This window comes from Thermobia domestica, chromosome 17 (assembly GCF_964235325.1).
Source record: "Thermobia domestica chromosome 17, izTheDome1.hap1.1, whole genome shotgun sequence".
NCBI lineage: Eukaryota > Metazoa > Arthropoda > Insecta > Zygentoma > Lepismatidae > Thermobia > Thermobia domestica.
Genome location: NC_137470.1, coordinates 88,415,993 through 88,430,532, shown reverse-complemented (window position 1 = coordinate 88,430,532; position 14,540 = coordinate 88,415,993). Strand labels below are relative to the sequence as shown.

The 14,540-nt window shown below is 37.8% G+C and overlaps 1 long non-coding RNA gene across 2 annotated transcripts in view; it reads right to left on the bottom strand.

Annotated features, from left to right (window-relative positions):
* Nucleotides 1–11,222, bottom strand: part of LOC145673816 (uncharacterized) — a 67,826-nt gene extending 56,604 nt beyond the window's left edge. The window contains exon 1 of one of the 2 annotated variants that reach the window (XR_014128822.1): nt 10,500–11,222. This is a non-coding gene — a long non-coding RNA (uncharacterized LOC145673816). The remainder of the gene's footprint in view (nt 1–10,499) is intronic. The other variant, XR_014128823.1, reaches the window with a different exon arrangement.
* Between the last annotated feature and the right edge of the window lie 3,318 nt (nt 11,223–14,540).

The window sequence follows — 14,540 nt, the reverse complement described above, 5'->3', positions numbered from 1 at the left end:
TCTTACCTAAAAGTTCCGAAAAAAAGTTAGTTTAAATGAATGAACGGGTAAATACAGAGTAGCCCATAATTATTATGTATATGATATTACAAAAACTGCGGTTAAAAAAAAAAATGCAACATAGCTTGAACATGAACACTCCCATACCTTTCCTTACAAAACTTTTAATCTCTGTTCTCCATGGCATGGTCCACCAATGCACTATGCATATCGACCCATATCTGGAGACTAAGAGCAAATTGCTCACAAGCAGCTTGACAGACTCGTACTGGTGTCCTTTGGGACTGTTTTGAAATCGCTTCCCGTAGTTCGACCAAATTGCGTTTGTGATGTTGACACATTTGTCCTTTAAAACACCTCATAAGAAAAAGTCAGGTGAAGTTAAAACAGGAAATCGAGCTGGGGCACTCCACAGACCTACGTCGAGCGATCCAGCAGTTTGCGAATGTCTCGTTGGCATGGAAGAAGCGAAATTGAATCTTTCACTTTTATATGTCATGGCTGTGCCCTGTGGAGTATGGTGAAGATAATGAATGAAATGGCCGAATAGGAACAAGGGGGGAAGGAAGCGGGAGAACTCCGTGAAAACCCATGCACGCTTTGTCCACCACAAAGCCCACTTGGTGCAAGCTCAGATCGGACCAGGAATCGCACGCACCTTAAGTGAGAGCTCTACCACTTAATGACGCGGCCTCTTGTTATAGAATTGGTAGAATGACAATGTAGGAGAAAACGATAAAATGCCGAGAAAACCCACTAAAACATTTCCGCGGTGGCTCAGTGGAAGAGCGTTCACCTCTGCTGCGTGGGGTCCCTGGTTGGATCCCAGCTAGCGACAAGTGAGCTTTGTGGTGGACAAACACCGTGTGCGGGAGGTTTCTAACTCAGGGCTCTCCGGTTTGTAAGGTTCAAACCCTGTCTGAGGTTCATAAAGAAAACAACTATAAATGTTAAAATTGTACCCATTATGAACACACTTTTATTTATTCAACTGTACGTTTTGGCAAATGCTTGTTGCCATTCTCACCACAGGTCTTCTCAGAAAAAAAAAAAAAAAAAAAACAACTATTGCTTGCCGAAGTACATCACTGTTGTATAATCTTAACTATTTAATATGCACCCTAAATAAGTAACAATAAGTTGAAACAAGTAACAATAAAAATGCTTTCCTTGAAGTAAACGTACTCTTTCTATTAGTTTAGACTAGCTTCCGTAACTGTAGTATACCTTAACTCCATTTACCTTATTTACGCGATTCTAAGACGCATTTTTTTTTTTTTGCCTCCAACATCAAGGTGCATCTTAGATTTCAGTTATGCAAATTTAGACCATATTAGATGGAGTTTTGCCAAAAATTGTTAACCCTGTTAGTCACGATTCTGTAAAGAACGCGTGTATTTGACCATCAAAAGTGGAAAAATTGCAAAAGATAGTGATGTCGATGAGGAAACAGATGATGAGCAGTAACGTATCAGTGTTGTTTGTTTGTGTGTATGTGAGTACATACTGGTGTGATTTAATTCGATGCCGACAATGGATTGCTGTAAATCTGACGCAAGCAAGTGTTTTCCGTAATTACACCTAAAAAACAGATGCACATGAATATAAAGTAAATTCCAGCAGTACGTTCAATGTTCCTTTATTTTCACATATTTCTTAATCTTTCTTTAAAATCAATGCAATGTAGGTTTTTCTCATTTTCGCCAAAGGTGCGTCTTACATTTAAGGCTGTCTTAGATTCTCGTAAATACGGTGTAAAACCGGGCCCGGTGGCACAGTCCCGTAAACTAGCTCTCTTACACGCAAGACAATGTGATTGGGAAGAGTTTATAGTATGAGGGTTGGTTGATTTTGCATGATGGTCTATGCAGTCAATTCAAGCCCAGGTCGTGGTTGAGAGTCCATGTTAAATTTGGGTCTATCCTTCAGAGCCTCAGTGTTGTGTACAGACACAAAACAGAACACGAGCTCCAATTACATTAAAGTCATGACGTTAACTTAGCTTCGTGTGGGTTGGTTTTGTTGTTTTATTCAAGTTAAACGTCATTTTCTGTACCAACGCTATATGAGACAGGAGATGCTGGTCAAAGAGGGATCTGAACCACTCCTCGAGGTTGAATCCACGGCAAGCAAAACTATACCAGACATCTAACCCGGAAACAAATGAATATAAAACACCCATATTAACCACTCGGCCACACAAATACATTAAGGTTATTCTGCAAACGTAGATTAGGTTAGCATAGCCTCAGTTAGTATATAGTTTATACGCTTACTGTTTTCCGAAAGAGATAACTTCCGTACTGACTATCTTCGTGCATGCTTCTTAAACTTAACGTACGCCATAAATGTCATAAAGAATAGAACTATTTAAGTCCCATTGGCCACATTGATATGAGATATTTATATTTTAGTACTGCGAACAATAACAGTCATGCATGTTCTTTATATAGCTTACCAGGAAGTGAAAGAATGGTATTTACTGATTCATATTTGTTTCATCGTTACAGGGAATCATCGTGATGTGGACCGCCGTTGAAATTTCGCACGTCGTGGAATTCTTCAGTAGTGGAAGGTCTATCACCAGAAATGAACGGCGTTTCAAACAACAATTCAAGAAACGGGTAACACCATCCTGAAAGGTCATACTGCGTGCTGTTCACAACTTTCGCACAAGTGAAGAAACAACGGTACCCTGTGAGACTTTGATCGTTGCTACTGCAATAAACATTGAACGTGAGTCCAATGTAATGGACCAAAGTCCAAAGAAGTCAACTACGCAACTGTGACATTAAGTGAAATTTCCACGTACCAGTATGCGGCGTATCCTTAGAAAGGGCTTACAATGTATCCATACAAGCTACAGGTGGTACATAAATTGTTCGAACAAACCACATCCTGTGATTGCCTAATCAGTAAAGATGATTTTGTGCAATACCTTATCACATCCGACGAACCTCATTTCCACCTCTGTGGTTATGTCAATAAATAAAAATGTCAATTCTGGGCTAGACAAATTCCTCAACTGTTCCATAAAACGCCATTGCACAGTGCCAAAGTTACTGTGTGGTCTGCAGCGAGTCACGCCTATGTGATAGATCCCTATTTTTTGAGAACGAACATAATTGACACAGTCATCACTGAGCGGTTCAACAAAATGTTATGAACATCCTTCACTCCCGATATGACGAGGCTTGGCGTAAGGAACATGTGGACTCAGCAGGACAGTGACACCGGTCATACTGCAGTGGTGTCAATGTCCCTTCGATGACACTTACGGGGACGCATCATCTCCAAGTTCGGCGATATCCATTGGCTAGCCAGATCCCAGCCACCCATGAAGTTTTTGAAATAAGTCACAAAATAACCGTAGAAAATATTAATTCCACACATACTTTGAGAAAAAATCATGATTAATTTCTTAATCGTCCTATTTTTTTTAACGATTATCAACAATTAAAAAATAACTTCTATAAAATTTAACTGACTAAAAATTAGCAAAATTTATAACTGACTAATCGTTATTTTTTAACGGTTTAGTTATAAGCTTGGGAATATGAAAGAAATGTATTTCAAGGAAGAAAAAAATGCCAAAGAGACTGAGGTAACCGACGCATATTGAGATCTCTGTAAGGGAAGCAATTCCATACGTTGGCGCCTTTGACGTTCCATCCAATTGTGTTACTCGTCTATCTTTTCTCTCTGAGGCTCACCCACATCCGACAGCGCTAGAATACAGAAGCGTGTGATGCTAGTATACCTAGCAAAAAACGAAAATTGTGAATACAATATATTACATGCGTCTTAAATGTGAAACAGAAATGTGACAAAAAACATTCATAAGCTTGCACTACAGAACCCCCACACACGGCACACACAACTAAAACATAACTCCCGATCGATCACTATAAGGGTTGCATCTACATGAACAACAAAGTGCCTTGTGCTTTGCTGTTTTGCTAAACAGCAAAAGTGACAGCAAGGATACCTTTCATGTGGCAGAAGAGACGCGCAGAATCATATCAACGTGGTTCTCAATACGATGACTTGTTGAGACCACACGATATTAATTGAACGAACACTGTTAAGGATTTCTACACTTTCAAACAATATATATAGCTATCCAGTGAACCACTTAAAGTGACGCTCCATGTAACTTCTAAATTGTCAGAAATAGCTGAAATTTTGAGTTTTTTTTTTTGCGTCCAACGGTTATGCCGGTTGGGATAAAGGAGACGGTGATGATGTGAAATGAAGAATGTGGGAGAAAACGGGAGAACCCCGAGAAAATCCACGAGCACGATTTGTCCACCACACAGTCCACATGGCGCGAGCTGGGATCGAACCAGGGACCCCAAGCACCGGAGGTGAACGCTCTACCACTGAGCCACCGCGCCACCTAGCCGCAATTTTGTACCAAGCAAATATCAGAAGGGGGAGGGGGAACAAGTTTGACCTACTCGACAATATAAACAGATTAATAGCGTTGCAACCTGAATAATTTTCTTCAAGCGGTACGTTAGGTTCTTACATATCAAATCTACATATAAAATGGAAACATTAAAATACATTGATGCGTTGTGAAGTGCGCGATTTTCTGAGTGCATAACCGGGAAATATCCTTGCATCGGACTGCCACCTGCGATGAACAAATCAATTGGCTACGACAAACGAAAACGGTCAGGGTAATGACTGATCGTGATCCAATGAACAGGACGCATCCCAAACCACCACTTCACCCTTAGAAGGTGTAGATGCTGGTGCAGAACGTTGCAGTGCTGAACATTAATACACTGCAAACTGTTCCTAATTATCTACCAATGGTAACTATTAGTGATGCTTTTGAAGATATCATAAATTTCCTTCTTTTAGGCTAACCCTTGCGCCTGCCCTGTTTAACACCGACTAGTACACAATAACTAAAGTAAATACTGTATCTTTTTACCTGACCATGATGCGACTCTTCATTTTTGAGCTATGGTCCTTCCCAACCTAATTCCCTCAAATTTCCAACGGACTACAGCTACGAAATAGTGTATTAGTGCATTTACGATTTTTTAAAGAAGATGTAAGAAATTATTTTCCAAAGTTGTTTGGTGTTATCTCCGAACACCCTCTTCTGTATGTGTCGAAGTCTTTTAAGTTTGGAAGCTCATTCGAATCCACAATTTGGGACTCGTATGGTCTCTCATATATGGAGCTGCTCGTTCTGACCTTCCTACTACTAATGTTGCATTTTTCCGACACATGTTTGGCTGGTCATAGAACCGAGACGAGGCATTTGTGCATAGACCCAGGTTGGTCTATACTTTGTCTTATTTCGGTATCACGAACCACCACTCACTCAAAATGTACTGAAGTTGTTGTCGCTTACGAGCATACTCACCATCGCAGACGCGTCTGCCCCTACGGACAACCTTTGCGAGAGGCCACCAATTTCATCCTGCCCTTTCCTCGATTAGAAACAATTCGTGTTTTTCGCGGAACCTAGTGTAGATCTGTTGGTGTTTTTTGCATTGTCGTTTTAAAGCCTGTAGCGTATTTATATCCATAACGGTTAAGCACTTCTAAAATGAATTTTTACCCCAAAATAGAACTCCCACAACAAACAATCTCCTGATGTAACTCTAAAATAGGAGAGAATGGAACAATCTGAGCCCGTCGCGAACAAGGATGTTATAAAATAGAGGATCTGCCTATAAAACAAAACCTTCAAGTCATACGTCACAGTTTCACCATCCCCATTCCGCCCAAGAAGATCGCAATGTTTTGAGCCAACATTCACGGCGGCAACGAAAGTAGCCAATCAGACGTGCCGGTGCTCGGTTATCTTTTGGGCTTCATTGAGCTAATAGGTTGAATATACATATGGGCAAATCCTCTATTTTATATCATCCTTGGTCGCGAATCACTCAAGAGGACAGGCTCAGAACTATACATATGAAAGTCATATCCGTAGTAATAGGCCGAAGAACAATTACGTTACGGGACCGAGAACTCATTTCCTTAACTACTGTAAATATTGACTGAATAAAAATAACTGCACGATTGTTGTAGCACTCAAGAGTTGCGAATAGCTATATTATTATTAAAAAAAAGACGAGTGTGGGGGAACCCTCAATTCTGTGTCAGTGTTATAAATTTCACCCTATGTACGAACTTGAACACTAACACTCAGCTACTGAAGTACTTTCACGGACAATGAGTACTGTCACAATAATACTTCACGAAAAGTGGGTGCGAACTAAGCAATCTAAGCCAATAAATGGTACGGTATTTTTACGGTTAAAATGAATGATTGTATATGGAAGAAAACTGTATTAGGTATTAATTTCAGGCTGCGAAGTATATCTGAACATCGTACTACAGCTGCATTTTATGTTTACAAGCGTTATAAGACAGTTAAAATAATGGATCCATATAAAAAATGACCGTATTATATTTTATTTTCTGGTGGCATTTAGAATCTCCCCGAAACTAGTTCCGTGTCTCCAGAAACTTTTTTTTTTCCTTTTGCCTAAATTGTGATAAGAAGTAGAAAACAACGAGTCCTGCGGGGCTTCTAACCCCCTTCGTTCACTCAGCTATATTTTGTGAAGGAAGTAACAGTGGAGATATTATAAGTGCAAGGTTGGGAGAGAAGGTAAAAGTTACCCTTACTTTCTGCCGGTGAAGTATTTTTGCATAGTGTACAAAAGCTTTATTTTAGGTTTGTAAATATAGAGTTATTAGCGTGAAACCATCACAATTTTTATAGGAGCAATTATCACTTTGAATCCACATTAAAAACAGTTGAAAATGTAACAACCACTAACCTAACCTAAGTATTCTAATAACTTAACGTAGCATTCCTATTAACTACACTACTGGATTAAGGTTTGTCTGAATGCACTCCACGGTACAAGGAGCATAAAGCCGTTTTAGTCATTAATTCCTTAATTTTCCCGGCGGGAGCTCATGTGGTTCGGATTCCACCTTAATCAGTAGGTCCACGTCTCATATAGCCTCGCTGCTGAAAGGGACGCTAAACTAAAATCAACTCAACTCAACTCAATTCCTTAATTACTTAAGATTATGTTTATATACCTTATTCACAATACTCCTTTCATTTCTCTGCTTCAGTCGTTATCGTATTCCGCGAATATTTGTTAATTTTATGTTTCATTTTAGGGCCGCGGTGGCTCAGTGGTAGAGCGTTCACCTCTGGTGCTTGGAGTCTCGGGTTCAAACACTGCTCCCGCCAAGGGAACTTTGCGGTGGACAAACACCGTGTGCGTGGTTTTTCTCGGGGTTCTCCCGTTTCCTCCCACTTTCTTCATTCCACCCTTTCATTCATTACTCATCATCACCGTCACTTTAGCCTAACCGGCATAAGCGTGGGACGTAAAACTCAAAAAATTCGTTTTCATTTCATATGTTTTATTTTTCACTATACATGGATCTATATTGTATTACTGTGCAGTAGTAGTACATTTCACCTGTTCTGTGTTGCAAACTCTTGTCACGTTCAGAAATAACGAAAACAATGTGTCAATAGAAACAAAGCCAACTTGTGCTAGATAGCCAGTAAAAAGGCACAAATGCTATCTAACCGAGCAAGGGCAGGAGCGCACAAGGGAACCAATCGCGGTAGCATTGTTGGGTATATGCGAGAAAACGAGGATAGTGAAATATTTCTTATGGTATAAAAACATTTGTTTTACGTGTAGCACAATTTGCACTTTGTACTTCTCTTATTCTACATATGAGAGGCAAGATCCCAATATAGTTTTTGTTTGCTCATACAATACTGTAGTGAAATTATTTCGCAAAATTCTTCCGTAGGTTTTACTAATTTACGCCACCTAAAATAGGTTAGCACAGAGCACCAAAGGAACGCCATGTTTTAGGCACTGTTGAGTGTTGCCTAACACTTCCCGGGTTACTAACAATGATAGTGAGTTTGAAACACAGACATTATGTACTACTGATATTTTACCTAACATGGTGTCACCAAGCACCTTCATGTAGTCCAATTTTCTTCGTGATTACTCACTGTACAGTGACTAACTTTATTACTTTATTCGTTCGTCTGATGTTTAATTTTATATCATTCTATTAACTTCCCCCCAAAAATTTATTTCTACGGTATTGTAGCACATTTTCTTGTGTATTGTACGTAAATAACCACTTGTACGACACATTATGCATTTATTTACGCATGCACGAAGAGAATAACACTGCCAAGTTTTTTAAAAAATCATTTAACGCCAAAAAAAAAATAAATAAAAAATAAATAAATAAATAAAATAAAATAAAATAAAAAATTGAAACCGTAAAAGTAGGCATTACTGGAGCAGACGATTCTACCAAATTCCGAGACATTTCTAACATTGTCAAGCTGGCTCACAGCTTTGTACTTCTTTTCGCAGAGTATACAATAAATGAAAGCTCCATTGCTACTTGCAGTTTGACTTCAGGAGGACTCAACATAAATACAGTTACGATGTACGGCATAAAACGTGAACCAACTTGCGGTAGGTTGTGAGTAAAAAAAGAAAAAAATGCTATCTAATCGAGTCAGGGCAGGAGCGCAGCAGGCGCGTCAGCGACGAGGGATATGCACATAACCGAGGGCAGTGTAAGAACACAGTCACAAATAAAACCTTTGCACTATCACTAAAAATTCATTTCAATATGCTGTACATTCGTCACTGATAGTAATCACGGGTTAACTGCTGTATAGCCGGACCAATTTTAGGAAATTTACCGGGTCAATTGGAGAATTGATTTAAGTTTGTGAGGAAGAATAAGTGAAAGTCAGGTAAGGGAAATTGTAAAAGTTAAGAAAATGGTTGTATTTTTTTGTTGTTTTTGATGTTATAAGCGGCACACCTGCTTTACTATACGGATCCCTAGATCGTGAAAGGGGCAAGTCTTTAATTTGCCAATTTCATGTCGAGAACAGAACCCAACTATCCATGGGGGGCTTCTAACCCGTTCCTACTACTATTACTACTTATATTATGGATCCGTATAGTAAAACTACACGTCTAATAACGTAATCTAACGTAACGTAATGTAATCCAACCAAACATAACCGAATGCAGAACATTTTGGTACTTTTTTCGATTTTCAAATTGGTCCAACGATACAGCAGTAATGCCGTAATCACTTATATTTACACTCTCATTCCTTCACGAAAAATGTTTCACATTATATTTTAGCTATAATTATTTTTAGACCTGCTTGCCCGATTGAAACGCTGTATTGAACGTTGGTGCGTCTTTTTCGTATGAATAATCATTTACATTGGAAATCAATTTGCATGCATTTTATCAATCTGTACGTAACTTTTTGCACACGGGCGAAGGAAATGAAATATTCCACCTTATTGTCCCAAGGGAGACGATGATGAATGCAAGTGAGAGATGATGGAACAACTAATATAGCAGGAAACGGAAGAACAAGACAACCCATCGGCACAACGTTGTCCAGCACAAACTTTCTTGTCCGGGATCGAACCACGGACCACACGCACTAGAGGAAAACAATCTACTACGGAGCTATTGTGACCCCTGCGTGCGCCAAGAAAAAAGCAGTGTAGTATACATAAAGACATCATGGGTTAACTTTACAATGCCTGCTCCAGCTGGTATACGCCCACTCAGTTACAAACGAAAAATTACAGTCTACTAATTTTTTGAAAATGGATCAAACCTTCCCTTATCTTAAGCTAATAGGTTACTATCCCTACCCTACTTACTGTAGGGCAGCCCGACAAGGTTCTAGAACACAGGTCCCTCTTCCCATTTAGCTGTAATAAAGACAGAAAACAACGTGCTTTGCGGGGCTGTAACCCGCCTTCGCTCGCTAACGCTCCCTCGGCAATATTATGTTAATTAAATATTAAACTGGTACAGAAAGGAATCAACCTAGCTACCAAACTATATACGGGGACATGTGTTTTAGAACCTTCCCAAGTGGCCCTAGTTATAGATGAACCACTGGAGCGTCTATTGCAAAGTTTACCCGAAATCATTTCAAGCAAGATCTGTTAAACGTATGTTATTATGTACAAGTTGACATTCTTTTATTAAGGGAAGGTTCTAGATTACTGGTCCCCCATGTAGGTTAGTAGCTGGCTTGGTTTCTTTCTGTGTGCTAAAGTTTATACCTTTAATTTACACAGTATTGCCGAGCGAGCGTTAGCGAGTGAAGGCGTGTTAGAGCTCCGCAGGGCACGTTGTTTTCTGTCTTTATAACTGCTCAATGGGAAGGGGGACCAGTAATCTAGAACCTTGTCTTTTATTAACCGTGCAGTTTTACTACACGGATCCATATTATTAGTAGTAGGGGTAGCAGTAAGAGTAGAAACGTGATAGAAGCCCACAGTGGTTCGCTGGGCTCTGTTCTAGACATGAAATGGGCAAATTGAAGAATTCTCTAAATTTCTTTGGGTCTTGTAGAATTTGTGGATCCGTATAGTAAAACTGCACCGTATTAACTTCAGTACTTACTTTATTTACTTCCATAATTCCTTCTCGAGAATTTTCATCCAAAGAAAAATCAGTTCAAATTTTAACTCTTTACCATTTTCGCTTCTTCTTCTTGCAAAAATTTGTATACCAAGGTTTTGTCTTGTTTTCCATCATTTTCTGCAGAAAACAACTTCTAGAATTGTAGTACATATTAATGTAACAAAAATCAACATTCAATGGAGCTAATCTTAAAGGTAAATCTCCGTCCAGCTTAAACAAAAAAACATAAACAGTACCTCACGTCTCACGTGACTTGATGTCAGTAATGAATGGAACAGTTAAGTTCTCATAACCGGAGCGAAATCACCGAATCGAAGACCCGCGGAAAAATGAATGAAATGAATAAAAGTAAAAACTTATCTTAAATTGGCAACGTGTTAATAGTTCCTATGTCTCGGTGCTACACTGACTTCCAATTCTCGTATTCTTTTTCATCTTTAACATTTTTAATGGTAAAGGTATGCCTGTGTTTTAACATGTTACAGTATGCTACAATTATTCTCATATTCTCCTTCTTGTGCGGATGTTTCCACTATTTATCGCTAGATAGCAGGCAAATTAGGTTTTTTTGAAACACGATCAAATGCGGCACACAGAATGCAAATAATAGATGTGAGAAATAATAATATCGGATCTCGTCCGAACCAGAATTCCCAATGTTGTAAGATCGGAATGGAATGCAAAGCTGGAATCAGTTGTATGTGCCAATTATCGCAAAGTAAACGCAAACCCATACGAAATCAGGTCCATGAAATGAAACAGCAGCAAAGGTACAATTAACATTTTTTTTTTTTGTGCTGTCAAAAAAATTACTTCTTATTTCGTAACCATTGACGAAACAAGTCTAGATATTCCTTTTCACCGCTTAGGACCTTTAGTTGATTTCGGACCTGTTTGACAGGTTTTGGAAGGTGACATCTTTTAGGTGGAATTTTATTTATTTTTTTTTTGTTAAAAAGTTGGGGGGTTGGGCAATGCCCCCTCATGCCTCAATATCTCAGACCATGTGTCCCTGTTATAAATTATATCATGACTTCTAAATTAAGTGAATTTAAGGCCTGAATGTGAACTACCTAGTTTTGGAATTGATGATATTCGAATGAGATATTGGGGATTATATGTAGTTTAGATACAAGAATTACAGAAATTTTTGCCAATTAAGGCATCAATGTAAAATAAAATAGTTTATTGTGTCTTACTACACCATTATGGAACACAGAGCTTCCGTTTATTTGTAGATCTGTTACTAAATTTTATTTCTCTAATATTATTTCAGATGCACAAAAAAATCACAGTTCTGTGAGAATTTCTACGCTTCATTCACGAAATCCTTAGACTATGTACCTGATATCACTGATTTGAGTATCAAATGTTTTGAGCATAAATCAAGGTGATGATAATTAATGTTTATTTAGAATAATTTTATTTAAATATATGTATAATTTATATTTTTCGTTGAAAATTTGTTTTAATACTAGAAATTAACTACTTTTAATAGACATTGGATATATTTTTCAGACTCCTCAATACATTGAAGTCTACTTAAAATTTTCGAATTTCAATCCAACAGAAAAATGCATTAAGTAGTTGAATGTTATTTTAGTAAATTTTGCTTTCAGCAAGGAAGCAATTTTTTAAATTAATTACTTCTTGCATGAATGTTGTCTACATGTTGAGGTGAATATTTTCCACACAAGCTGGTTCTTGTCACTTTTATGATAGGCTAAAATTTGCAATTTACCTTTTAATATCCTCATGAAAGATAATTTTGTCACCTGATTAGTTATTTTAGTATGTTTCAAAAACAAACCTAAATTGTAATTGCTGTGTTGTGAACCGGAAATAGAAGGCAAATCTTTGCGTTGCAGAAAGGCAAACAAATGCGTAGGTTTAATAGGGCAAAAGTCATAAAGACTAAAATATGCGTATTTAGTGGATATATTATACGTAACGATAGCTTGGAACTGTTAGGGATTACAAGATACAATTCCAGTAATAAATATAATGCATATCTAGATACATTACTATAAGTTTCAAGTATATGTGTGATTAAGCATAAATATCTAACGTGCAGATTAAGTTTAAGAGCACTGCTGGAAATAATTGATCAAAAATTCAAATTTACTAATTGTCTTCCTATTCTGTTGCAAAAGACTTGCTCTGGACGATGACATTTGTATTCGGTACACATTAAATTGATGGGGCACTATTATACAAAGTATTACTATACAAAGAATGCTGGATTGCTTGACAGGATATACTTTATAAAAGGGAAGGGAAAATTGTGGACAAATAATGAAATGTAAATCTCGTCATGTATCTTATATTTTAGCGGGCTAGTTATTAGCCGAAACAATCATAATTCAAATATGACTTTTGGTGTTAATAGCCACCGATAGCGGCCCCAAAATGCAAAATTTACGAAAAAAAATGAACAGAATCAAACGAAATGTCAGTATGAGAGTAAAAACAGAAGTTAATGGTCGTCAGTGTAGGTTGATTAATAAGCGAGAAACCTAAAACTTGGACTGTATGAGTTTGTGGATTGATTCGATATGATGTGGACGTTCAGAGGAGCATAGGACAGTGTTTCAAACCTACTATTTTAATAACTAAGGTAGGATGTGTATTTAGGTGTAACGGACGGAAATAAATACAGAGCAGCAGCCACTAAGGGGTGATATGCATCTGAGGTAAATTTAGTGAAATGAGAAATGTTGGGCTATATTCCATTTTAAGGGGGCATAACTGTTGAAAGTAGGCCTACACGTATAAAGTTTTATATTTCATTTACCTATATGATTAAAAAGTATATATCGGGATGTTACAAATTAAATGTATAATAAGATAGAAGTACGAAACGGAAAATGTACTGTGTATCACATAATACTCAATACGAAAGACATAATGAAAGGAAGTGGTATGTCATACAGGATTCAAATTTTGCATTTATTCCGAAGTTGGCCCTCCGCCTGGTTTTCGACAAAAAGTCGATAATTTAAGAATCATCAACTTTTAGGACCACTTTAAAACTATATAATAGAATAGATTAGGGTAGAGTTAGGTAGGGTCGGGTTAGCTTAGGGCTAGAGAAGTTTGGACACATTTTGTTAAAATTAATAGTGTAATTTCTCGTCTCTGGTTAAAGATACCCAATGGAGCGTCTCTGTATACCTGCACCCATGTTCAAAGAATACAAATGCTTGTTGCTTTTCCAAAATTCAAGCATGCTGTATAACATTGTCAAATAGTTCCATATTTATAACTGCGCATATATATCCCTTTGGGGATCTTATGGTACAATTTGTACCATACGGGGTGTTTCATGGTACATTGCGTTATAACTCTCCTATTTGAGCTTTTTCGTCCGGTTTTTTTGTTTTTTTTTGTTTTTCAAGTCCAGAGGCATTTTAGAAGACATTACGTATGGTTTCACACCTTCCTGCGTCGAGACATAGGAGGTGATGACGTCATAAGTCTAAAATTTATATTTTCGTGTAATACTTTTTGGGGGTGGTTTATGTAAAGTATTTTTGGCGGGCTTATTTTTGCACGTAGAAGATTCAAATTTTGCACAAACATACAGTCCACCGAGCAGTATTTACCAGATTTTTTTCAGATTTCTGCGGTAAAACAGGGGGGATCCAGCGGGTCAAAAAGTTGAAAAAAGGGATATTTTTACCCAAAAATGCAGTTTTTCCTCATTTTCCCGCCTTAGATACATGATGGAGACAAGTAAATGGTACCATCTGAAAGGCAGTTCTATTCTGAAGAGAATGATGTGCGACACATGGACCTAGGGTAATTAGGGAAGTGTCAGGGAATTTTTATCAAAATATACTTCTGTATAGGGGAATTTTGGACATTTTCGGTACTATTTTTTGCGGGCTTATTTTTGCACCTAGAAGATTGAAATTGTGCACAAACATTCAGTCCAGCGAGTAGTATTTACCAGATTTTTTTTCAGATTTCTGGGTTAAAACAGGGGGGTACAGAGGGGCTAAACGTTGAAAAAGGGAA